The 24827-nt window shown below is 36.8% G+C and overlaps 1 pseudogene; it reads left to right on the top strand.

The window, feature by feature from the left end:
• On the top strand, positions 1–24533 carry LOC131043525 (photosystem II D2 protein-like; annotated as a pseudogene).
• Positions 24534–24827: the final 294 nt, after the last annotated feature.

Genomic DNA, 24827 nt, shown 5'->3' on the forward strand with positions numbered 1-24827 from the left:
ATGAAACCAACCACCAAGAAACCCAAGAAGGAGCCTAAATTCCTTCTTGTCGAGTCTGATGCGGAGGATGGTATCACCCTGCAAAGGTCCCATAGGTTTGCTAACAAGCCCCAGATGAAGCAAATCGTTGTGAGAAAGAACTATGCTAATGAAGAAGAGGATGACTATGAGAAAGCGAAAAGTGAAAAGGGGGAGGAGGAAATGGAGGCTACAGAGGGCCTAGATTCCTCCAAACTAGGCACAAACGTCCCCGACTCGGAGACTTTCAAGGAGAATATTAAGAACACCTCCCCTGTTTCTAACACTTCCCCACCACATACCTCTGAGGGAGATGGAAGGAATTCTGAAGGTGGGCAGACTGCTGTAGATGGTGGGGAGAAGGAAGAGGTGGTGCAGTGTACGAGTTGCAATGTTATCTCTAATGACTTAAATGGTGTTAAGAAAAAAATGAACTATCTGGAGTCCTATGTCAACAAAATAGGGAAATTCGTCGTCAAAGTTATGCACTCTTCTGCTACCTCTCTGTGCTTGCTCCACCAGGAAAAGGCTAAACAGGGCGGGTTGGAAAGTGACACCACTAAGGAACTGTTCTAGTTCCTAGCAGAAGACTGGACCGGGCTTATGCTCTCTAATCACATGGGTGCTGAGAAACATGATTAATGGCTTAAACTTTTCCTTTTTGTTTAGTTTTTTTCGCTGGAATGGATAGTTCCTTGGTAATCTTGCTACTTTTAATAGTTTTTATAGTTTAAACAATATGTTGGTTTACTGTTGCTTAAGGTGCTTTTTGGACGAGATTGTTTTCAATCTTGGGTTATCCATTAGCGGTAGGCAATTTTTGTTTTTGAGGACTAAAGTAGGGATTGACAGACTACCGTTAGGCAATTGTGTGTGTGTTGGTAGTCCTTTTTTTTTTTCTGTGTCTTTGGGTCAGCCCCCTTGTTTTGGCTGCTTTATAATAAAAAACATAAAGATTGTTGGTATTGGCTCATCTTTTAGGTCTTTTTTCCTATACTTCTCATCTTTCTTGAGAATAGATAAATATTCTTTTACATATTGAGCAAACAAAGCTTCAAATTTGATGTCTTTTAAACTCTTGCAACATAAATTCATAGAAAATAATCCTTTATCAATGGGTGAATATCTCTAGAAGGGATCATATCCATAAATGCAAAATCCAAAACAGTAAAATTTCAATTGGCTTCTCTAATGGAAACATGTACCAAAAATCCCATACAATTAACTATGTTTCATAGTATCCATTTCTTACAAAAATGCCATAAGGGATGAAGATATAAATGTATGACATGATGTAATTTCTATGTATACACATTACATATCATCACATTTTAGTGTTATATAATAAACTATCTATTTTACTATGACTTGAGAATTACTAATGACTTGGTTGCTTTGATTCAATGTCCTCTCCACTTGTTTTGGTCTATGGTCAGATGAATGTGCGTCAAGAATCATCTTGCCCAATCATTGTAATTATGAATGGCACACAAGGCCTTAGTATATTGGATTGATCACCGATCAAAACACTATTCCAAGGTGGAAGCCAAGTCCCAACATTTCATCTTCCAAAATATTTCTCAACCCACACCTCCATCTTGGTTTGATCAAAGATTTTACCACAACCTAGCTAGATGACTTCCTTGGATTCCCCAGTGTCTAATAAAATGTAAATAACATCAATGAAATGTCCATGTTTACCCTCTAGTAGTGAGTTGAGGCCATGAAGGTCACTCCTAGCACCGTACAAATTGCATGAAGCATACTCATTGCCTAAATGTTAAATATTTGTATTATCATATTATAAATATTTCCCAAAAAGGAAATTTGCCTCTTTTTGACAACTAAATGCATAGTAATATCCATTATCCTAAACCAGTCTAGAATTGTTGACAATGCTAGTTCAAGTTGTCTAACTATCCCCATTTTTGCTCAAGTGTAGTCATTTCTATAATTACACAATCGAAAGTTCTACTACTATACTAGCAAGAACCATGACAATTGTGAATCTCACATGAAACCTATATGATTATTCAATGCAAGAGAGGATTTGAAGATCAAGTTCTATCCTTCATTGCATGTTGGGGGAGTTGTTTACGATACAATATATGTCATTGTCAATTTCTACAATCACAATTTGAATTACCTTCTTAATCATATCTATACATATGTGGCCACTAGTGAAAGCTAACATCTCATCAAGAGTCCCTTATTTTTGGATTAAAGCCGCTCTTGAATAAGGAGTGTTGGGTTTCCTTAGCCCTACTATATGTAAGGTTCACATGAGGTAACCCATTTCCTACCAATCCCATTCTATTTAACTATTTTCTTAATACACTTGTAATATCAAACCGTATTTCACACCTCAAGAGAAGTTGTTTCCTACCCTCATTATGGACCATGCAATACCACCCTCTTTCCATCTAGTGGTATTAAGCTTTGATCTTGTCCTCTAATGACATCCTCGTCACCCCTTCCTTAGAAAGTTAAAATAAGTATTTCATAGATTGAGTTGTATATTCTACCTCTTAAGGGGGTTCTTCCCCTTAAACCTTGATTTTATTTTATATATTCCTTACTAAAATCTCCTCTTCAAATTTATTTTAGTTGTTTGTTCCTTATGGTTTTGGATTTGTTAGCCTCACATAACAATGTAGAGGAGGGGATTTGTCACCTCCAAGATGATGAATCTCAGAGGACAAATCGATCTGCCACTACCTCACTTGAACTGGCGCTAAGGTGAGCTAGGGGATAAAAATAACAGAATTAACTAGTTAACTGTAATTCGAGGCTCTTGGACGACTTTGTCAAGCCTTTGTCCAAAGGACAAGAATGAAGGTCTGGGATACCAGCACAACGCACTGTCATCTTGCACTAACGAGGTACAAAATTCATACAAAAAATTCCAAGTGCGATTATAATGCAATAAATTACGAAAAATAATGAAGCTAAGCTAGTAAATGTGATATACAAAATAACCAAGATAAAATGGAAGGACAAAAGAGAAGATAATAGACAAACAATAGGTCCACACTATGAAGCCTCCAAACAAATAAATTTTCTCTAATGAAACCTGCACACAAGCCAAAAAGGAAAAATGTTTGGGGCTACATGGGGATTTGCCTCAGTCAAATCCCTGTTTTGGTGTTTCCACCTCCACAGATAGCCAGATAGATTGATAGAATAAAAGATAAATGCAAGATACGATAAATGATAAATGATAAATGATAGAAGAGGAATGTGATAAATCCTAAGATGCTCAAAGATAGGATAAATAGATAGATATTACCAAAGAGGCTTGAGAAAGCCAAGAGAGTTTCAAAAGAACATTGTGAGAGCTTGAGAGTGTTGTTGGTGCTCACAATTGGAATGAAAACTAGGTAATAAAACACAATTCACAGATTGAATATCCTTGAATAGCTAACTTTCCTATGGCAAAGGCTCATTTATTTATCAACCAGGGACATAAACTTAAATTTGGCCAGCATTGTATGTGCACCAAGTTCATATCGCAACCATTCTATATTACTGCAGGAAAGGAAACTCTTCTAAAGTAAACACGCGGAATCTCAATGAACTAATACTTAATCTTACAACTGGAAATTAATTTTAAACTACTATTAAATGATAAATTTCTGGCAAGCAACATGAACTAATTTGTTGTTGTGGCAGCGGGAACAGACACAGGAACTATTTCCAATGGCTGCAAGAACAAACAATTGCAGAAACAACTATTACAGAAATATGAAAACTAACTGGAACATACAAAGGATTACTCACCAAGTGGGCCCCCTTGAGAGAGAATCTCCAGAACTTCAGATTATAATTATTTAAGCGTTCAAAATCATATTGATCTTTTTATTTTATATTGACTGTGAAAATACATAAAATACTAGAAGACTGTGTATTATAAATATTATGGTCGTTCTCTACTATCCCTGAGAGGAGAGAGATCCCTTTATTTATAAGAAAACTTATAAAAAACTTCTAACTAATCGACCACATTCCTACGAAATAGGTGAACAAGATTTATTAGCAAGAGACAAAGAAGAAGTCAACATAGGAAAACATAACAACATCTGTCCTGCAGCTGTGAAAATATAGCATGACTCGCTTCCTGGATCTAAGCTCCACTAAGAATAGATAAATGTTTCATAAATCAGTTTGCTGAAGAACCGGTCAAGTGGCTTCGATCATTACTACATTTCTCTGACTGGGTTTGCATTATGGTTATATACTTGGTGCTCCTTTAAAATGTCATTTAGTCTTTACTTCTCCTTTGTCGACCCTGCATCATGATATTAATGTGCACAACAAACATGTGTATATAATAATAGTAACGTGATATAATGTAAACCATATTTAAAATTGATTTTAGATATTTGCATAGATAAATCATTTAAAACCATTATATGACATCCTTAGGTATAAGTCAAACCAGTTTCAAAAACACTTAAAAGGTATCAACTAAGAGAGTATTATAATCCAAATGTCATCTAATTACAAGACCTAAGCAGGAGTATTATATAAAAAATCTATCAAAATAGAGCCATTATTTAGGCTCATCAAGTGTTGTAGAAAAATAGAGATTGTTGTAGCAAGCAAGAGAGAGCCAGAGAAAGTTGTGAGAGCCCAAAGAATAAGAGAGAGATTGTGTCCAGAATCTAGAGATCTTGAATTAAGAGAGAGGATATATTTAAAAGAGAGAAGAGGGAAAAGAGGGCTAGCGATCCGTCTAGAAGATTTTGAGTCGTTTCCACTAGCATATGTGGTGACAAGTGGAAAGGCACACTAAGAACTGACATTTGAAGGTTGAGATATCATGTGATGAATGTGAGGCACACAAACATCTGTGTGGCATGCTAGTGTCCAAATGAATCACGCTCAACAACAACAGGAGACAAGGGAGACACGCAGCTAACAAGAAACAAAAACTGAAGGATAGATGTTGAAAAGGGGGTCTTGAGCATCCTGAGAGGGAAAAGGCTAATGCAAGGGCTGAAATGAGCCTACTTAGGTGCTAGGGGAATGGACACCAAAGTGGTTACAAAAGATGTAGGTCAAATTATAAAGGAGTATGCAATTTTTGACACTACATTTTACCCCACTTTAGCAGGCTTATGAATGACCATGAATACACACGCTAAAGGAAATCTACTGAACAAGAAATAACATCATGATACCGTAGAGGAAGAAGATAAATCTCCAAGACAAGGAAGTATGCCCCCAAGTTGAAGACCTACAAAATAGATGCATTAGATAGAAAAACTTGCACGAAAGAACAGGGTTAGAGAATACGGGAATCCCAAGACAATAGTGTTAGAACATGAAAGCACAGAACAAAGAAACTACAATCTTCAGTCAACAAAGTAAAAGAGACCTTGATGTAAAAATTTGTCTCAGTAGCATGCGTCGTCCCCAAAATAACAAGAAATAATGGATAGAGGAATTATAAAATGAAGAGAAGAATGCAAGGATTGATCACTTCAAGAAAGAATTCACCCAGAAGTCAAAGAAGCAATCAATGTCGAAGAGATAGTACATGACCTAGACACTAGCTTGATGCATCACCAGTGGTCATGATGGTGATAAAAATGATAGATCTAGCAAGTTGTGTTATGCCAGATGATAAAAAATAAGTAGCACCAACCTTGCTCTAAAGGAAGGCCACTACCAAAAGATAAGATAAAGAAGATAGTTGCAATAGGGAGATAGATTTTCATTGATTAGACGAGATTTCCCTCAATGAGATGAAGCTGAGATTTGAAATAGATATTGTTACCTGATACATCACAAGCACGCTAGTTGTAGACTAACATGTCAGATGATAAGATAAAGATAAATGATAAATAAGACAACGTAACAGAAACAAACTTCGCTTTGGAGGAAAGCCCTTTGTTGCGAAAAGATACAAGATAAGTGATCATCGTTGGTATGAGATACGCCAGTATGGATAGCAAAGTGCATTATGCTAGATAGTCATACGATAGGGCGATGCGATAGATAGATTTTGCTGGCATGGGTAGCGACATGCTATATTGTCATGCGATAGGGCAAATGAATTTGGTAAGTAGTAGATTGGCCTCTACCAAGGCAAACAAGAAAGATGAATTAAGAATGATTTGGCCCCCATGTAGGCAATCTTTAGAATAGATCAAGTGGCTTTTGCCCCCACCTAGGCGATCTTGGAAAAGAAAAAGATCAAGTGGTTTGGCCCCCACCTAGATGATCTTGGAAAAGAAAAAGATCAAGTGGTTTGGACCCCACCTAGGTGATCTTGGAAAAGAAAAAGATCAAGTGGGTTGGCCTCCACCTACGCGAAATTGGAAAAGAAAAAGATCAAGTGGTTTGGCCCCCACCTAGGCGATCTTGGAAAAGAAAAAGATCAAGTGGTTTGGCCCCCACCTAGGAGATCATGAAAAAGAAACTAACAAAGGAAACAAATGCAAGAGCTAAAAGATACAATGAAGCTATGATGGCCTACCCTTAGAATGATATGCGTGGAAGGCATGTTATTTTACAAAGAAGAGCAGTTGTGGCACGTCAACATAACGAGATATTTTCGTGGAATGTCACCGAGAGAAAGTGACACATGGATATCCACAACATCAAAAGATGCAATGCCAGAGGACAGAGGGGGATCCGATAATTTGGCATCAGAACCCATAGCAGTGTCAAAAGGATATATAGTATCACTATTAGATGGGTGTATCATCATAGTGTCAAATTTCTTAGATTGGAAGAAGAGCACATGAAGAGAAAGATAGGATAAGAAGAGAATGTGTAAAAGAACAGGATAGAGGTAAGCCTCGATATCACTTCTTATGCAAAGAAGAAGAAGGTACATCAATAAATGAAGAATTAATGTCACTTGAAGTTTATGAAGTTGTTGAATCTTGTCATTCAAGGCCTTATAGTTACTATTGGAATAGCCGAGCACCTGATGATATGCACAAAAATAATGTGATGCAGGAGCATCTCTGGTTCTTGGCAATCTTGCATCAATCAAAAACATTTCTTTTCTGTTTGTTTTTATTTTTGCAGTTTCAACATTTCATTCTGTATTTTCTTGGATTGGCTCACCAGATCTTGCAGAACTGTAATTTTCTTGAGGACGTGATCATCTTCCTTATTCCTAAACCTCGAAGCATTGGGATCATTTACCGGCAAGTTATTGATTCATGATTCCGAGACAATTTTCTGGTGCCAAAACCGCTTGGACCTATTTGCATTGGTGAATCTACCGGATCCCTTTTGTCGCTTGCGGAGCCTCAGTTCATTGATTCTGATATTCCTTGGCATGTGGATGACCTTCCCTTTGTTTCACACTCCATCAGGTTTGGATTTTCTAGAGGAATATCTTTGGCGGAGGTCGACCTATTGGTTTTACATGTTTGATCTTGTTCTTCGGTATTTGATCCTTTTTTGGGCCAATTGAATCCCTCTAGAGCATATAAATCAATGTAATTAAGCATCATAATTCAATCAGATAGAACACAAAAGATAAATTCTAATATTTAGAGGTCCAAAGTTGACCGATTCTATAATTAAGCATGTATGTAGCAGGCCAGTGAGCCAAATCTTGTAACCCGGATGTTACCAGTTATCTGTAATCAGTTTTCATAATCTAATTCATTCAGTTCTACATTGCATCCATCATATCATCTTGTTTCTATTGTGTTTAATCTTGTTTTCCGGTCTAGATTGATCTCTTTGAGGTCCCTCCTAACCTGTGATTGCACCAAGTGGTATTAGAGCAAGATTTCATTTCGAATATTGCGTTGTCCTAAGAATTTTTTCGTGGGGTGGCAGATTGTGGATCTGACCTGCAGTTGTAGAGGATTGGTGTGAAGATGACACGAAGAGGAAATATGAATGATGGAGCATGTGGGAATGCATACCTTGTTGTGATGCAAATGTTGAGAGGAATTGCACCCTAGTTGGAAGCTGTTGAAACAACCCAGAGAAGAGGCTGACTTATTTTAGATGTAAGTGAAGATGATGATGAAGAAACACTAGCAGAACAAGTAGCAAATCCACCATTGATCAATCCAGATGAAGAGAGGTTATTGAGGGTTTTGAATAGAGCGAACACTAAGCCACATTCTACCCCACCGGAGTATGCTGGTAAGTTGGATTTAGATGATTTGATGGATTGGAGCTCGAAGATGGAGAAGTTATTTGATTTTGAGAACACCGTAGAGGAAAGAAGGTGAAATATGCCTATACCTAGTTGAAAAGTCATGCATCTCTTTGGTGGGAGAATTTTTAGGTTGATAGATAGATAAGAGGTAAAGAGAAGATCAAATCATGGGAGCAAATGGTTGCTAAGTGAAAATTGAAGTTTATGCCAACTGATTATCAAGTAAATCTATTCTGGAAGTTGAAGAATTTGAAGAAGACGGAATCTAGTGTGAAAGACTACACCGAAGCATTTTACAAGTTGAATATCTGATCCAGACATATCAATGGTGAGGTTGAACAAGTTGTGAGATATTTGAATGGATTGCGGATGTCTATACAAGATGAACTTAGTTTGATCAAGTTGCAAAGGTTTGAAGAAGCATACCAATATGCCTTGAAAGTAGAAGAAAAGTTGAAAAAAAAACATGAGCAGAGATAGCAAGGTAGAGGTGGAAGGTTTTCCAGAGGAAGATTTCAAGGAGGAAGAGAAACCTGTATAGATCAGAACAAGGACAAGGAAGTAAGAAAATATAGCAATTCGAATCGGAAGGATGACAAAAATTTCTACCAAAGGAGAGAACCTGATGGCTACCAGAATGACGATTTTGGAAAATATGATAGAAGAAAAGACAAGAGAGTGTTTAGGGGAACTTGCTTTAAAAGTGGAGGAGAAGGGCATCATGCTTTCGAATGTAAGAAGATAGAGAACATTGGGAGAACAAAATTGGTAGAAAAAATCCCCACCAGTTCAACTAACAAACCGAAAGATGGAGAACTGTTGATGATGAGGAGAGCTTTGTGTCATACCGGAGAAGATGAAGAGCCCTTGCAGAGGCAGAATTTATTCAAGATCAGATGTAAAGTATCCAATAAATGTTGCAAAGTAGTTATTGATAGTGGTAGTTCAAATAATCTTGTTTCAGATGAAATGGTGAGTAAATTGAAGTTGGAAAGATTGGAACACCCTAAGCCTTATCAGATAGCATGGATTCAGGATGATCAAAAGTTGTTAGTAAGTGAGAAATGCTTAGTAAAATTGAAAATTGGGAATTATCATGATGAAGTTTTGTGTGATATTATGCCTATGAATATTTGTCACCTTTTGTTGGGTAGACTTTGGTAGTTTGATAGATAGGCAATACATGATGGGAGAAAGAACATATACACTATTGTAGCAAATGGGATGAAACAAACCTTGTTACCCTTGGAGGAGCCCCTAAAGAGTGAAATATGTACGAATGATAGAATCTTCTTGGTGAATGGAAGGAAATTCTTGGATGGGATGAGACATGAAAATGTGTGTTTTGCCTTATTTCCTAAGAAGACTGAGAACCTGGAGCATGAAGAAGAACAACTATTATGGTTTGAGACATTCACTTCATCTAGTCAACTAATTTGAGAAGAAACAAATACTATGGTTATACTATTAGCCCCTACCATATCCCTATTCTTTAAATAACACTATAATGGTTCGTTCTTTTGTTTGGATATCGTACCTCAAGAATTGGCAATTTTCTCTGTTTATCAATAGATAGAAAGGTTGGGCTAGAATTGGAAATGGAAGAGAGGGAAGATACTTGAGGGAATCTCGATCTCAAATTTGGTTTATGATACTAGATTATGTAGCTTGGGTAGTGGTTGGTTCCAACGTTGGCCCCTATGGATTCTATAGGCCAATTCTTTCATAACTATAGTTGTTTTTTCCACGTAGACTAGTAAAAACTTCTTTATTCAAGTGGGAGACAATGTATTAAACAAATCCAAAATGAACTTCTCTTAATGGATCCATAGCATGTCAAGAAGAAGGGAATAGATATGAGACAACCCTTCTCTTTCCTATTTTGATACACAAATGTATCAATCATAATGTAGCGTCCTAAAATTGTGACACTTGCAATTTCGACTGCATTTGGGTCTTCACGATGGCGGCGCAACGTTGAACCTGAATGGAGACCCCGAAACCTGCTTGCGACATCAAAAACTGCATCTTTCTGCACCTTGGCCTGATTCTCCTTGCACCCTGCTGTCCCGGGAGGTGGGACCATGGCGCCCAGCGCCCTGGTCCCTGGCCCTATTTTGGGCCCGGTCTCTTGTTGGGCATCGGGTCTTTAAGTTTGCAATTTGGAAAATAATGTTCCTGGGTCGGCCTAAGGTCGGAAAAATCAGTCTCCTAACCCTAATTGACAAGTATATAAACTACATTTCCCCTTTCAGAAAAGGAGGAGGAGAAACATATGTGTGCAAGACGCGGAAGCGATAAGCAAACATTCAAATATTCAAACATTCAAGCATTCAAGCATTCCTTCAAGCAATTGAGCATTCTAAGTCTCCATTCAAGGCTAAGTGTTGCATTCAAGACAAGGATTCAACCATTGAAGAGGAGATCATTTACAACATACAACACACAACATCATTACACCTTCGCATGTAAGAATACAAACATTCTTACAACAAGGTATCAGTACTTGATTACATTACAAACATTTACATTTACAGCATTCTCATTTCTTGGTTAATTCCAAAACCGGGGTTTGACCTAAAGGAAAACCCCTAATCCCTAACCCCCCAATCGTCCTCTCTTTTCTGTGTGTAGGTTGCAGGTACGCGGCTATAATTGAAGATATGGAATCCTTGTGCAAAGATGAACAGATCCCCCTTCGTTTCGCGGATTTTTCGGAGGACCGTGTGCACTCTGGGCACCATCGTCCCGTCAACTTTCGCTCAAATTTGCAGGACAACATCGTCTCGACATTTTACTGTTAATTTCAGGTCCGTAGCTTCATCCTGTGTCCCTATCTCCGTCTACAAACGAATCTTTCTTACTTTACATGCACTCCTAGTTCAATCCTTCTATCTGCATTCTTTACAAAAGAGGGTATCCTTGATGTTTTAACCCTTGAAACTCATTTAGAATCCAGTCTTGAATTGTGTGGGATTGGATCTTGTGGGTTTCAACCCCTCTTTTGAATGTAAAGTCTCTCCTAAGTGAAAACCATCAATCCTAGTGACCTCCTTTCTCTCTCCATGGAGTGGGGGAACACCTAGGGTTCGATTTTCCGCTTTACACATAAACACGCACGAACTTCTAAAAAATATGTTTTGTTGCTTTTTCCAATAAAGTTCATCCTCATCAACATTTTTCAAATTATCAGCATGGAGTATCTTCAAGGGTTACACATTGCTTGTCATATAAATATTTCCATTTTGGAAACCATTTACAAGCCCAAGAAAGGTATGACACCCAAATTGGTTGGACTCAAATCTCATTGCCTCCATTTTCTACGGTGCCCCCAACTATTAATAACATATTCCTTACATATTGGCGTAGCACCATAACATAGAATATTTGACCACCCAAATTTAGGCATCAATTTTTTCTTTATTTTTCATGCATTAGATTCTTAAGAAATAAACAATAGGATTGCATGGTTGAGACACCTTATCCCAAAAAAATGACCTAGAATGAGGAAGGATAAAATATGTGAGGCTAGGGTGTGAATTTATTAGAAATGAATGCCTTTAAATGCAAGCACATAAAAATTAATTATGCAAATGTGTTTTAGTTGGCTCAAAATGACTAGTGAAATGTGTAGGAGTTGGATACAAATAATTTTGAATTTAAAAAATTCATGGGTTAGATCTATGAATGCAAGATAATCCCACACTCATAGAAATGACTCAAGATGAGGATTGAATTAATCATGTGCAATGAATGAATGTTTTATTAAAGAGGATACAATGAATGTGGTCTACCTAGGGAGACATACAAGAATGGATAAGATGAAAAATATATAGAAAAGATTAACACATGAACATTAGGATTGCAAGGTTGAGACAACTTATCCCAACAAAATGATCTCAAACAAGGAAGGATAAGATATGTAAGGCTACGATGTGAAATTGATACAAATAAGTGCCTTTAAATACTATCACATAATAATTAATCATGCAAATATGTTTTGGTTGGCTTAAAACAACTTGTGAAATGTGTAGGAGTTGGCTATATATGGTTTTGAATTTCATGTGTTAGATTTATGAACACAAGATAATCATATATTTGTATAAATGACTCAAGGTGATGTATAAATGACTCAAGGTGATGGAAATGACTATCCAGCCATCAAGATGCACCATGTTATAAATGGCTTGATGCTACATAACTAAATTTTTGACTTCTCATTGATGAGGATCATTTACAACCTATTCACTATACCATTGCCTCAAATGAATTTAACACCAGTCTTTATCAATGAGAAGTCAAAACTTCAATGTAACATCCAACCATCAATGTCATAGTGCATCTTGATGGTAAGATAATTGTTTTCGAGAGACATACAAAAATGTCTCATGACAAGCTCTTGTCCCTCACAACAGAGTGTCCTAGCAAGCCAACATCAACTTTCAAGAATGGACTTGTGTGTGCAGGTAGCATCCAACAACAACCCGTTGAACTTATCTGCATGTGATATGACAACGAGAATTAATAACTTGGCTAAGTTTTAACCCCTTTGGGGTAGGTGTAAACACCCTTCCCTATTTGACCCATAATCAAGTACCTTGTCCATAATACATCCCTCATAGACAAAGATAAAAATTACTCCTCCCGGGTATATATATTTTTCTTTATATTTGCAATAAATGATTATTTGTATCATGTTGTTATTTCTCTTTTAATTACACCCATTTATGGAATTTAGAATTCATTCAATTGAAAACACATCTTATGTATATAGATCTCATTGAGTGATCGCTTGACTTAGATTAATACTACTCCTAAAAATAATGTTAGTAATAAAATTTTATAATCCCCATCTACTTATTTATATATAATATATATTTGGGTAAGTGCACCAAGATGGTGAACAGAAAAGTGGCCACATGCAAAAAACAAATGAAAATTTTCATAACCCGTGCGTGTTCTATGAAATATAAAAACATGAAAGCCTGGCCAAAAATAATAATAATAATAAAAGTTCCTCAAAAACCGTATGGTACGGTTTTTGAGGAACATTATATTTAATAATAAAAAACAAGTTCATCAAAACCCATACGGGTTTTGAGGAATAATTTCTCATAACCCGTACTGGTTTTGCAAAACTAAAAGTTTTGGCCTTAGTTCTGCATAACCCGTACAGGTTATGTAGAGCTAGGAACCAAAGAGGAAGAGAGAGAGAGAGAGAGAGAGAGAGAGAGAGAGAGAGAGAGAGAGAGAGAGAGAGAGAATAGGGTCAAGAGAGGGGGAGGGGAGAGAGAATAGGATAATATAACGAGAGGGGGAGGGAGAGGTAGGGGGAGAGAAAGACAGAGAAGGGGGAGAGGGTGATAATGGGATAGGATAATGTGTGTGTGTGTGTGTGAGAGAGAGAGAGAGAGAGTAGGAGAAGGAGAGGGTGAGAGACATGAAGTAGAGAGAGAATGAGAAGGAGAAGAGGGTGAGAGACTCGACAGAGAGACAAGTATGAGGGGGAGAGAGATGAGATAGAACTCAAGGAGGATAATTAGGGCTCAACATAGACAGAGATGATGATGGGGGAAGGAAGACGAGAGAGAGGAAAAGAAGAGAGACATGCATGTATACAAACATATATACATATATCTATATAAATATATGTATATATAATTATAGATATGCATATATACATACATAAACACATATTATATATGTATGTTGTTAAAATGTGGCGACTGATCAACAAAGTACTGTACACTCAGCATGTATCCTTGCCGGGGTCCGGGTCTGGGTTGGGCCTCGGTCAGGGGTTCGGGAGCGGTAGCCCCCGAGAAAAGCGGGGATTCGGGGGCGGGAGCCTTCGAGAAATTTTTTTTTACCGTTTTTCGTTGATGAAAACCGACATTGTAATAAAACCCTAAAAAGGCCAACTTTGTTTGTTACCCTAAAAACGCATGTTATAAGCGGTTGGGATGCTTAAGGCATTGTAAGGTTGATGTACTGTTTTTGCTGGATAATAAGAAAGATTGGACGACTATGTATGGTGGATGTAACCCATTCTGGGTGAACCACGTAAAATATCTGTGTTATCTGTGTCCTGTTTTATTTCTTTATCTTTTGTATTTAAATCTGCATATAATTGTTAGTTCATATTTGCTTCGAATCTGATTGAAACCCTAACAATTGGTATCAGAGCGAGGTTTTCTGTAAATTGGCAGGACTTTCAGATTTGAGTGGGAGCAATGGAGGATTCCAAATTCAAGGTTGAAAAGTTTAACGGCCAGAATTATCAGTTATGGAAAATGCAGATGGAGGATTACCTATATCAAAAGGATTTGTGGCGGCCATTGGAAGGAAAGGCAAAGAAAGCGATCACAATGTCAGATGAAGAGTGAGACATTTTAGATAGAAAGGCACTGGGATCTATTCGATTGTGCCTTGCGCCATCTGTAGCATTCAATATAACAGAAGCAAAAATGGTTGTAGATTTGATGGCAACATTGGCTAAGTTGTATGAGAAACCCTCAGCTTCGAATAAGGTATTTCTTATGAAGCGTTTGTTTAATTTGAAAATGAGTGAGGGAGGATCTGTAGCGGAGCACTTAAATGAATTTAATACAATTACCAGTCAATTGTCTTTGGTAAAAATTACCTTTGCAGAAGAGGTTAGGGCTCTCTTGATTTTATGTTCTTTGCCAGAAAGATGGAATAGCTTGGTTATGGCTATAAGTAACTCTGTCTCTGGTAAAAATACTTTGGTATTTGATGATATTGTTGGTGTTATCCTAAGCGAGGAAATGCGAAGGAAAAGCATAGGTGAGACTCCAACATCAGCGGGTAGTATTTTGAATGTGGAGAACAGAGGAAGATCAAAGGAAAGAGGAAAAGGCCCTGGGAATGAAAAGTCACGAGGGAAGTCAAAGAAAGGACTCTCTCAATCTAGAGGAAAGAAAGATTGCTGGTACTGCAAAAAGCCTGGTCATCTAAAGAAAGACTATTGGTCTCGAAAAAATAAAGAAGGAGACAAAAATGAAAATGACAGTAAGGAAGCTAATATTGCAATTAATACTTTACAAGATGCTTTAATCTTATTTTTGGATAATGTTAATGATTCCTGGGTAATAGATTCTGGGGCTTCATTTCATGCTACACCCCATAGAAAATATTTTCTAGATTATGTTCAAGGTGATTTTGGACAGGTATATTTGGGTGATGATGAGCCCTGTCAAATTGTTGGAAAAAGAAAGATAAATATCAAGTTGCAGAATGGTAATGACTGGTTTCTGCAGGAGGTAAGACATGTTCCTAATTTAAGAAGAAATTTAATTTCTATAGGGCAACTAGGTAGTGAAGGTTGCATAGTAACCTTCTCAGACAGTATGTGGAAGGTCACTAAAGGATCATTAGTAGTAGCTAAAGGTGCGAAGGTAGGCACATTATATCTATGTATTGGTAACACTTACTCTACCTTAGCTGCTACAGATAAAGTTACTGCAGGGACAACAACAATAAATGTTGCAAGAACAGATTCGATAATGTGGCACCATAGGCTTGGGCACATAAGTGAGAAAGAGATGAAAACCCTTCACTCCAAAAATCTATTGTCAGGACTAAAGAAGATTGATTTAGAGTTCTGTGAAAACTATGTTTATGGTAAACAGAAAAGAGTCAGATTTATCAAGGTTGGGAAAGAGAAGAAGAGTGAGAAGTTAGAGCTTGTACATTCAGATGTATGGGGATTGGCTCAGGTATCATCTCTTGGTGGCTCTTGTTATTATGTTATTTTTATTGATGACTCAACCAGAAAAAACATGGGTATATTTCCTAAAACAAAAATCAGATGTTTTTGAAACTTTTAAGAAATGGAAAGCTCTGGTTGAGAATGAGACAGGAAACAAGTTGAAGTGTCTTAGATCGGATAATGGAGGCGAGTATTGCAGCAAAGCATTTGAAGATTACTGCTCCTTAAATGGGATTTGAAAGCAGAAGACAGTTCCAGGAACTCCACAGGAAAATGGTGTGTCAGAGAGAATGAATAGGACAATCATGGAACGCGCGAGGAGCATGAGATTGCATGCTGGATTGCCCTTACATTTTTGGGCAAATGTTGTACATATTGCTATCTATTTGATAAACAAAGGACCTTCAACCCCTTTGGATGGTGGTATTCTAGAGGAGGCATGGACTGGTAAAAAGGTAAATTATTCTTTTCTAAAAACTTTTGGTTGCGAAGCTTTTGTCCATGTTGATAAAGAAAACAGAACCAAAATGAAATGCCACAGGTACCTGATGCTCTGCAACAAAAAATTGTCCCACAAACTCCTGCAAGTGTTAGACATTCTACGAGGACAAGTAGACCCTCTGAAAGATTTTCTCCTTCTTTGTATTCTATTTTATTAACGGATTCTGGTGAACCAAAAGAATATGAAGAAGCAATGCAGGTAGATGCCAAACAACAGTGGAAGCTAGGCATGAAAGAGGAGATGGACTCCTTGATGAAAAATAAGACTTGGGACTTAGTCCCTTTACCTGCAGAAAAAAAAGAGCCTTGCCTAACAAATGGGTTTATCGGCTAAAGGAGGAGGAAGGAGGTCAGAAAAGATATAAGGCCAGATTTGTGGTAAAAGGTTTTGCACAGAAAAAGGGTATAGATTATGATGAAATATTTTCTCTAGTTGTAAAAATGACTTCAATTGGAATTGTACTTAGTCTTGTGGTTGCAGATGATTTACATCTTGAACAATTAGATGTCAAAATAGCTTTTCTCCATGGAGATTTGGAGGAGGAAATTTACATGTTGCAACCACAGGGATATGAGGTCAAAGGTAAGGAGAAGTTGGTGTGCAGGTTGAAGAAAAGTCTGTATGGCCTAAAGCAAGCACCCCGACAATGGTATTTAAAATTTGATAGTTTCATGGCTGAACACGGTTATCATAGATGTCATTCTGATCATTGTGTATATTTTAAGAGATTTGATAATGGTAGTTATATTATCCTGTTGCTTTATGTTGATGACATGCTTGTTGCTGGGTCTAACATGCAACATATAAATAATCTTAAACAAAAATTAGCCAGGTCATTTGTTATGAAGGATTTGGGTGTAGTTAAGCAAATTCTCAGTATGAGGATTACACGGGACAGGAAAAATAGAACCTTGAATTTGTCCCAAAGTGAGTATATAAAGAAGGTGTTGAAAAGATTTAACATGCAGGATGCAAAAGCAGTTAGTACACCTTTGGCTAGTCATTTCAAATTGACTAAGGAGATGTGCCCAAAGGCACAGGAAGAGGTTAATAAAATGTCTAACATCTCGTATTCATCAGTTGTTGGTAGTCTGATGTATGCAATGGTATGCACAAGGCCAGATATTGCACATGCAGTGGGAGTTGTGAGCAGGTTTATGAGTAATCCGGGTATGGAACATTGGAATGTTGTGAAATGCATTCTTCGGTATTTAAAAGGAACTACTACGAAGACATTATGTTTCAAAGGATCTGATGCTACTCTAAGTGGATTTGTTGACTCTGATCTGGCGGGTGATATTGATTCATGGAGGAGTACTACAGGGTATGTTTTTACTATAGGGGGAACTGCAGTCAGTTGGATTTCTAGGCTGCAAAAGGTTGTTGCACTTTCAACCACTGAAGCTGAGTATGTTGCTGCTACAGAAGCCAGCAAGGAGATGATTTGGTTGCAATATTTTCTGGAGGAATTGGGTCAGACACAAGAGGATAGCCCATTGTATACTGATAGCTAGAGTGCCATTCATCTTGTGAAGAACTCTATTTTTCATTCAAGGACAAAGCACATTCAGCTCAGGTACCACTTCATTCGGACTGTTTTGGAGGAGGGTCAGTTACGGCTTGAGAAGATTCACACAAGTGAGAATCCTGCCGATATGTTCACGAAGGCAGTTCCATAGGAGAAGCTGATTTCTTCATTATTTTTTGTTGGTCTTCTTGATTGATAATTGTAGAATTTATACCAGTCGAGTCCTAGTGTTTTATCCAACGGATGTTGCATGTACAGTGGTGTCATGTAGTATCAGTCTCCAAGTGGGAGATTGTTCGGTGTGAAGCTTGATCAGTCTCCAAGTGGGAGATTATTAAAATGTGGCAACTGATCAGCAAAGTACTGTACACTCAACACGTATCCTTGCCCCCGAGAAAATCGGGGGTTCCCGCCCCCGAGAAAAAATTTTTTTGTCATTTTTCGTTGATGAAAACTGACATCGTAATAAAACCCTAAAAAGGCCGACTTTGTTTGTTGGCCTAAAAATGCATGTTATAAGCGGTTGGGATGCTTAAGGGATTGTAAGGTTGATGTATTGTTTTTGCTGGATAATAAGAAAGATTGGACGACTGTGTATGGTGGATGTAACCCATTCTGGGTGAACCACGTAAAATCTTTGTGTTATCTATGTCCTGTTTTATTTCTTTATCTTTTGTATTTAAATCTGCATATAACTATTAGTTCATATTTGCTTCGGATCTGCTTGAAACCGTAACATATGTCTATACATATGTGTAGTAAATGGTAAGTCTACAAGCATACATTTTGATGTCATCATAACCCGTACGGGTTTTGTGAAACTCAAAAGATGTTTTTCATAACCTGAATTGGTTTTGTGAAACTCAAAATGATGTTTTTCATAACTCGTACGGGTTTTGTGAAACTCAAAATGATGGTTTTAGTTCTACATAACTATGAATGGTACTTTTTATTTTTCAAAACCCTAGTGGGTTATCTTGCTAATCAAAAACTGTATGGGTTTTGGCTTGGTAAGAGGGTTGGAAAACGACCCTAAAGCTTGCAAGCCCATTTTCCCTCCATTTTTGTCCCTTTTTTACGTTTTTTCATCTTCCAACGTGATTTATCGACTTCATCATCATCAAGTTTACAAATGATCAAAAGGGTATTTTAAAATTACCGCCATAATCTCACATGTCTTCTCAGCTTTCTGACCATATAAATTTTTCTATTTTTGGACAACATTAGCATAGTAAACTTTAATTTTCTTTACCAGTGCCTTGACAGTCCTCATAGACATACGTCTACCATTTTTTTAATAACTTTTGATATAATTGACCAAATTTAAAATAAATTACATATTATTGTTCTACACTAGATTCTATATAATTTTTTTTTTTAAGTTTTCATTTTCGATTATTTTGATATAAGTCATGCCTAGTGCACGAACATGCACCAAATTTTCAGGATGCAAACACTTCAAAAAATCATAAAAATGAAAAATTACAAAAAACATACACAACTTTTAGATCTCAATCTTACCTATCATCCTACCAAAGGGTTTTGTAAAATACTAAATCTAACTATATATCCTGTGCAGCCCACAAAAACAACTATGTTATGCTTTTCTAAAAAAATTAGGAACAGTTTTGAGTGTGTGACCTTCAAATATCTCTTTGAAGTTCAGGTTTACCTGTTTTCAGAAAGAAAGAAAAAAAAGTGGCCACTTATAACCCCCTTTTTTTTCACCATCTTGGTGCACTTACCCATTTAAACCAATTGATTATTGTTAGAAAGGTAGTCGTATTGACTAAAATAATCAAGGCTAAACAAATAAAATACCAAAATGGTGGCTGGAGAGTTAGCAAAAGATTAATCCAAGTCAACAAGGTAAGTTCCATAAACAAATCAACCCATGTCAATTATCATAGAATAAGAGAATGATTAAACAAATTCTGAACCTCAATTATGAAGAAGTTAGATCACGTCGACCCACATAAAAAGAGAAGAGGATGATAACAAGAAAATATAGATATTATTTTGCAAAAGAAAAAAAATAGTGATAATAATAGCTGCAAGAAAATATATATATATATATATATATATATATATATATATATATATATATATATAGTATGATTAATAAATAGTGCAGACCGATTCTTACTTTGAGACTGTAGAAATGAGAATGAGAAGATAATTTAAGAATTTACTTTGCCAACACGAGGATTTAAGAATTTACTTTGCCAACACGAGGAGAGAAGAAGGGGATGGGCGATTTGCACAATAAAATAATGCAGATCGATCTACTAAGATTCTAGAACCAGTAAACAAACAAATCGACTCATGACAACTTTGCCAAATGAGAGTGGATGAGAAGTGATTATAACAAATCGATTCAAAAGAAGTTAATAGAAACAAATGTTAGATGGGGAATAGGCAACAAATGCGATTACCTTACAAATCCACATGGGAAGGAGGAAACAACTGCGACGTGGTGAGGTTAATAAAAAGTTAGCATACTCTCCCTGAAGATGCCTTCCAAACCAGCTTCCTGCTAAGTACAAGGAAAGGAGAGGTAAGTGTGGGGGTCTCCTAGCAAAACACGCCATTCAAGAAATCGACCCTAGCAATACAATGGAGTGGAGGAAAAGAGTAGAATAGCATGGTCCCCCTTACTGGTAGGTCAATCACCCAAACTCTCAGCTAGCGTCCAGGCTTGTGATTGCCTCCCTCTGCAAGTAACAACCCTCCCTGTTGCCTTGCAAACTTAGAAAAAGAAAACGCTGGAAAGAATTGGAAGAGGAAATACGATCAAGAGGAGAGCCCAAAAATAATTGCCCCAAAAGTTTGATATCTCAACCTATATATTAACTACCTTGGCTGAGAAGATAGATCCATAGATTGTGGATCTGGATTGGAAAAATTGGAAGTTGAAGTAAGGTAAACTCAATTAGACTTGCCAGTAAGGAAAGTTGATTAAAGGTTGGACTGGATTGATTAGCCAGCCAAGAAGATAAAATTGAGACATGACAGGAAGTTACTGAAAGTTGATAGGAAAAAACAATTAGTTTGACTCCACTCTCCAAAAACTCACAGAAAGTTGACTGGAAAAAACAATTAGTTCAACTCCACTCTCCAAAAACTCACATGTTTTATTTAATATTAAGTCATTAACTTAATATTTTAAATTCATTTGCTTGAAATCTCTTATTTAACATTTAAATTTAATATTTTATGTTTCAATTATTTCTTAATGTTATTATTATCGATTTTATTATTTAATTAATATGTTTAATTATTACGTGTGTGTGTGTGTGTGTGTGTGTGTGAATGCACATGCCATATTCCTTAGGTTACTGTCAACGAGTCAGGAGACTCCTCCTTGGTTATTTATCTACCTCCGAAAGTCGACCCTGCATCCACCTCGCACCTAACAAAAATCATCAAATCATCATGATATTGGAAATCTGCAACTTGAAATAATGTCATTAATAGCATCATCGCATAATTATCATCAAATGTCATCAATAACATCAACTAACATAATAACTAATCATTGTCATCAAATTAACACAATTTGATGTCAAACATGAATAATGTCACTAGACACATCATAATATCAATGTCAAATTTAAATAATACCATCAAGCATCAATAATATCAATATCTCACTTATCAACCTAGTCCAAAACTTGTTCATCTAAATTGAGTCATGACACCATCATTTCATTAGATATATTTATGCATAATATATCTACCTACATACAATATTTTCCTATATATCTCTTATTACATGTATCACTTACATAGATTCCCTTACCCTTTCTAAAACTACTGCATTTTACTCTACTTTATACATATATTCTCCTATTTGGACATGTCCCTAACAAAGTACATTAACTTCTTATGTGTAACCCGTCTCTTGGAGCTTCACGACCCTCTTGAAGTGGTTTGTGGTATTTTTTCTTCCTTTGTATATTTTATTATACTATTTTTCTTACTAATGTCATCCCCCTATTTAAAACCATGTCTTGTCCTCAAGACATTTAAAAAATTAAAATTGAAAGTCGATTACCAATAACATTAACAAAATATAATAGTCTAGTTACAACTTTGGTGACCAAGTTGATCACCTCAATAGAGCTCCAACCAAGTTGGTCAAAATGAAACTACATAATATCTGATAAGTGACTAGTCAAAATAAATATATAATCCTGATCCAGCTAAAACATCAAAGTTCACGAGTGTATCGGGTAAAATTTGGAATTGGGGTTTCAATCAAGATAATAAAACCACTAACAAGCCAAATTATCCAACACATTGAAAGAGGGGTGAATATACTAGATCTAGCCACAATTCCAATAAGGAAAAGGCTGAAATTCTAATTAGAATCACTGGTAGTTAATAGTTATCCTCTTTTTTAGTTGAAATTGGAAGGTAATTGTGAAATTAGGGTAAAACCATGAATAATTGAAGCAAATTGTTGAAAACAAACTGCTACAGATATCCCGCAGAGCCACAAACTGAGATTTGGGCAAAAGAATATGTTTAGAACTTGTTCCCAAAAGTTTGTCCTGATTTTTTGTGACCAATTAGTACAGATTCACCTTGGTCCTCCAAATTTTTCTTCATTGAAAGTTGATCATGTTTGTTGTTGTTAACTCTATTGGAATTTCTGAGTACAACTCCTGAACTTTTTTCCTACATACAAAAAGAAAGGGAAAGATGTTGTGAATGGGAGTTGGCCTTAGGGTAAATCCCCAATTTAGGAATTAACCTTGAAATTTAAATAAGATATCAAAAGGGAAAGGAAAATCTAATATGCACTTTAAAATTTAAATTTTAGATCTCTTTTTCCAACCTTAAAATGATAATAGATGTTTGTCATGGCTTCATAGACATTCATGATGATGTTTAAAAAAGAAAAAGAAAACTCATTCAAGGCTATTTACATGGAGACTTAGGTTTTTGGAATCCTTTACACCATTTACACCAATTCTAAGATATTATTTATGGACACATTTTTGGAAATATTTTGTGAGTATCTCTCAATCTTTTTAAGGGGAAAACCCATAAAATAGATATAATTTTTTTTGATGGTCAAACAAGATCATATGTAGATTCTCTTCATGATATTTTTTAATCCTCTTTTCTATGCATTTTCTACAGATGATAAAAGACTTCAAGTAGTGAAAGAAGATTATAATTCTTAGGTGCATTTTTGTTGCAAGGCTAGGGCTATTGATATTTGATTAAAATGTTCTAAAATAATTTCACTCATGCATTTTTCCTCATGCTTGAAACAACCTCTATGTGCCTCTATAGTCTTCTTCCAATCTAATTCATAGGATTCTCAATTACCAAATCTTGAAGAAATACAATTAGATTTTCATGGTACTCTGACATGGAATTAATTTAAATAATCAACTGCATCTTAGGAGAAGGGGTCGGCGCTGGTAGTCACCACAAGCGCGCCCAATATGGAAACCTCTCCAAGGCGACCTCGTAGCCTCTTTCGTCCAACCTTCTTGCCCTCATTGCCTTATCCATCATTTACACCCTGATTGCTATGTGCAGGATCGTTGGCCACTTTGAAACTCTTTGCGGAGAGTGGCACAATGATTGGGGGGGGGGTAAATCGAAGCAATTGAATCTTTGGCCTTGGGCCATTGTGAGGGCTAATTGATTTCCTGTTCACATCTCATGTCCGCCCAGTAAAAGACTTGACGACTTGAAGCACAAGGAGATTTTACTTGTTGGTGTCAATTAGGTGGTCTATGGGCTTTCGTTGCTCTTCATGGTGCTTTTGGTCTAATAGGCTTCATGCTACGCCAATTTGAACTTGCTCGATCTGTACAATTACGACCTTATAATGCAATTGCGTTCTCTGCTCCGATTGCTGTTTTTGTTTCCGTATTCTTGATCTATCCATTAGGCCAGTCTGGTTGGTTTTTTGCGCCTAGTTTCGGCGTAGCAGCTATTTTCCGATTTATCCTCTTTTTTCAAGGTTTTCATAATTGGACCTTGAATCCATTTCATATGATGGGAGTTGCCGGAGTATTGGGTGCTGCTCTTCTATGTGCTATTCACGGTGCTACCATGGAAAATACTTTATTTGAAGACGGTGATGGTGCAAATACATTCCGTGCTTTTAACCCAACTCAAGCCGAAGAGACTTATTCTATGGTCACTGCGAACCGTTTCTGGTCTCAAATTTTTGGGGTTGCTTTTTCCAATAAACGTTGGTTACATTTCTTCATGTTATTTGTGCCGGTGACCGATTTATAGATGAGTGCCATTGGAGTAGTTGGCCTAGCTCTAAACTTACGTGCTTATGATTTTGTTTCTCAGGAGATTCGTGCAGCGGAAGATCCTGAATTTGAAACTTTTTATACAAAAAATATTCTTTTGAACGAAGGTATTCGTGCTTGGATGGCGGCTCAGGATCAGCCTCATGAAAACCTTATATTCCCTGAGGAGGTTCTACCCCGTGGAAACGCTCTTTAATGGAACTCTAACTTTAGCTGGTCGTGACCAAGAAACCACTGGTTTCGCTTGGTGGGCTGGTAATGCCCGACTTATTAATTTGTCAGGCAAATTACTTGGGGCTCATGCGGCTCATGCCAGATTAATTGTATTCTGGGCTGGAGCAATGAATCTATTTGAAGTGGCTCATTTTGTACCGGAAAAACCTATGTATGAACAAGGATTGATTTTACTTCCCCATCTAGCGACTCTAGGATGGGGAGTCGGTCCTGGTGGGGAAATCGTGGACACTTTTCCCTATTTTGTATCCGGGGTACTTCACTTAATTTCTTCTGCAGTTTTAGGCTTCGGTGGTATTTATCACGCACTAATTGGACCCGAAACTTTAGAAGAATCTTTTCCATTTTTTGGTTATGTATGGAAAGATAGGAACAAA

Source organism: Cryptomeria japonica, chromosome 3 (genome assembly GCF_030272615.1).
Source record: "Cryptomeria japonica chromosome 3, Sugi_1.0, whole genome shotgun sequence".
Taxonomy (NCBI): domain Eukaryota; kingdom Viridiplantae; phylum Streptophyta; class Pinopsida; order Cupressales; family Cupressaceae; genus Cryptomeria; species Cryptomeria japonica.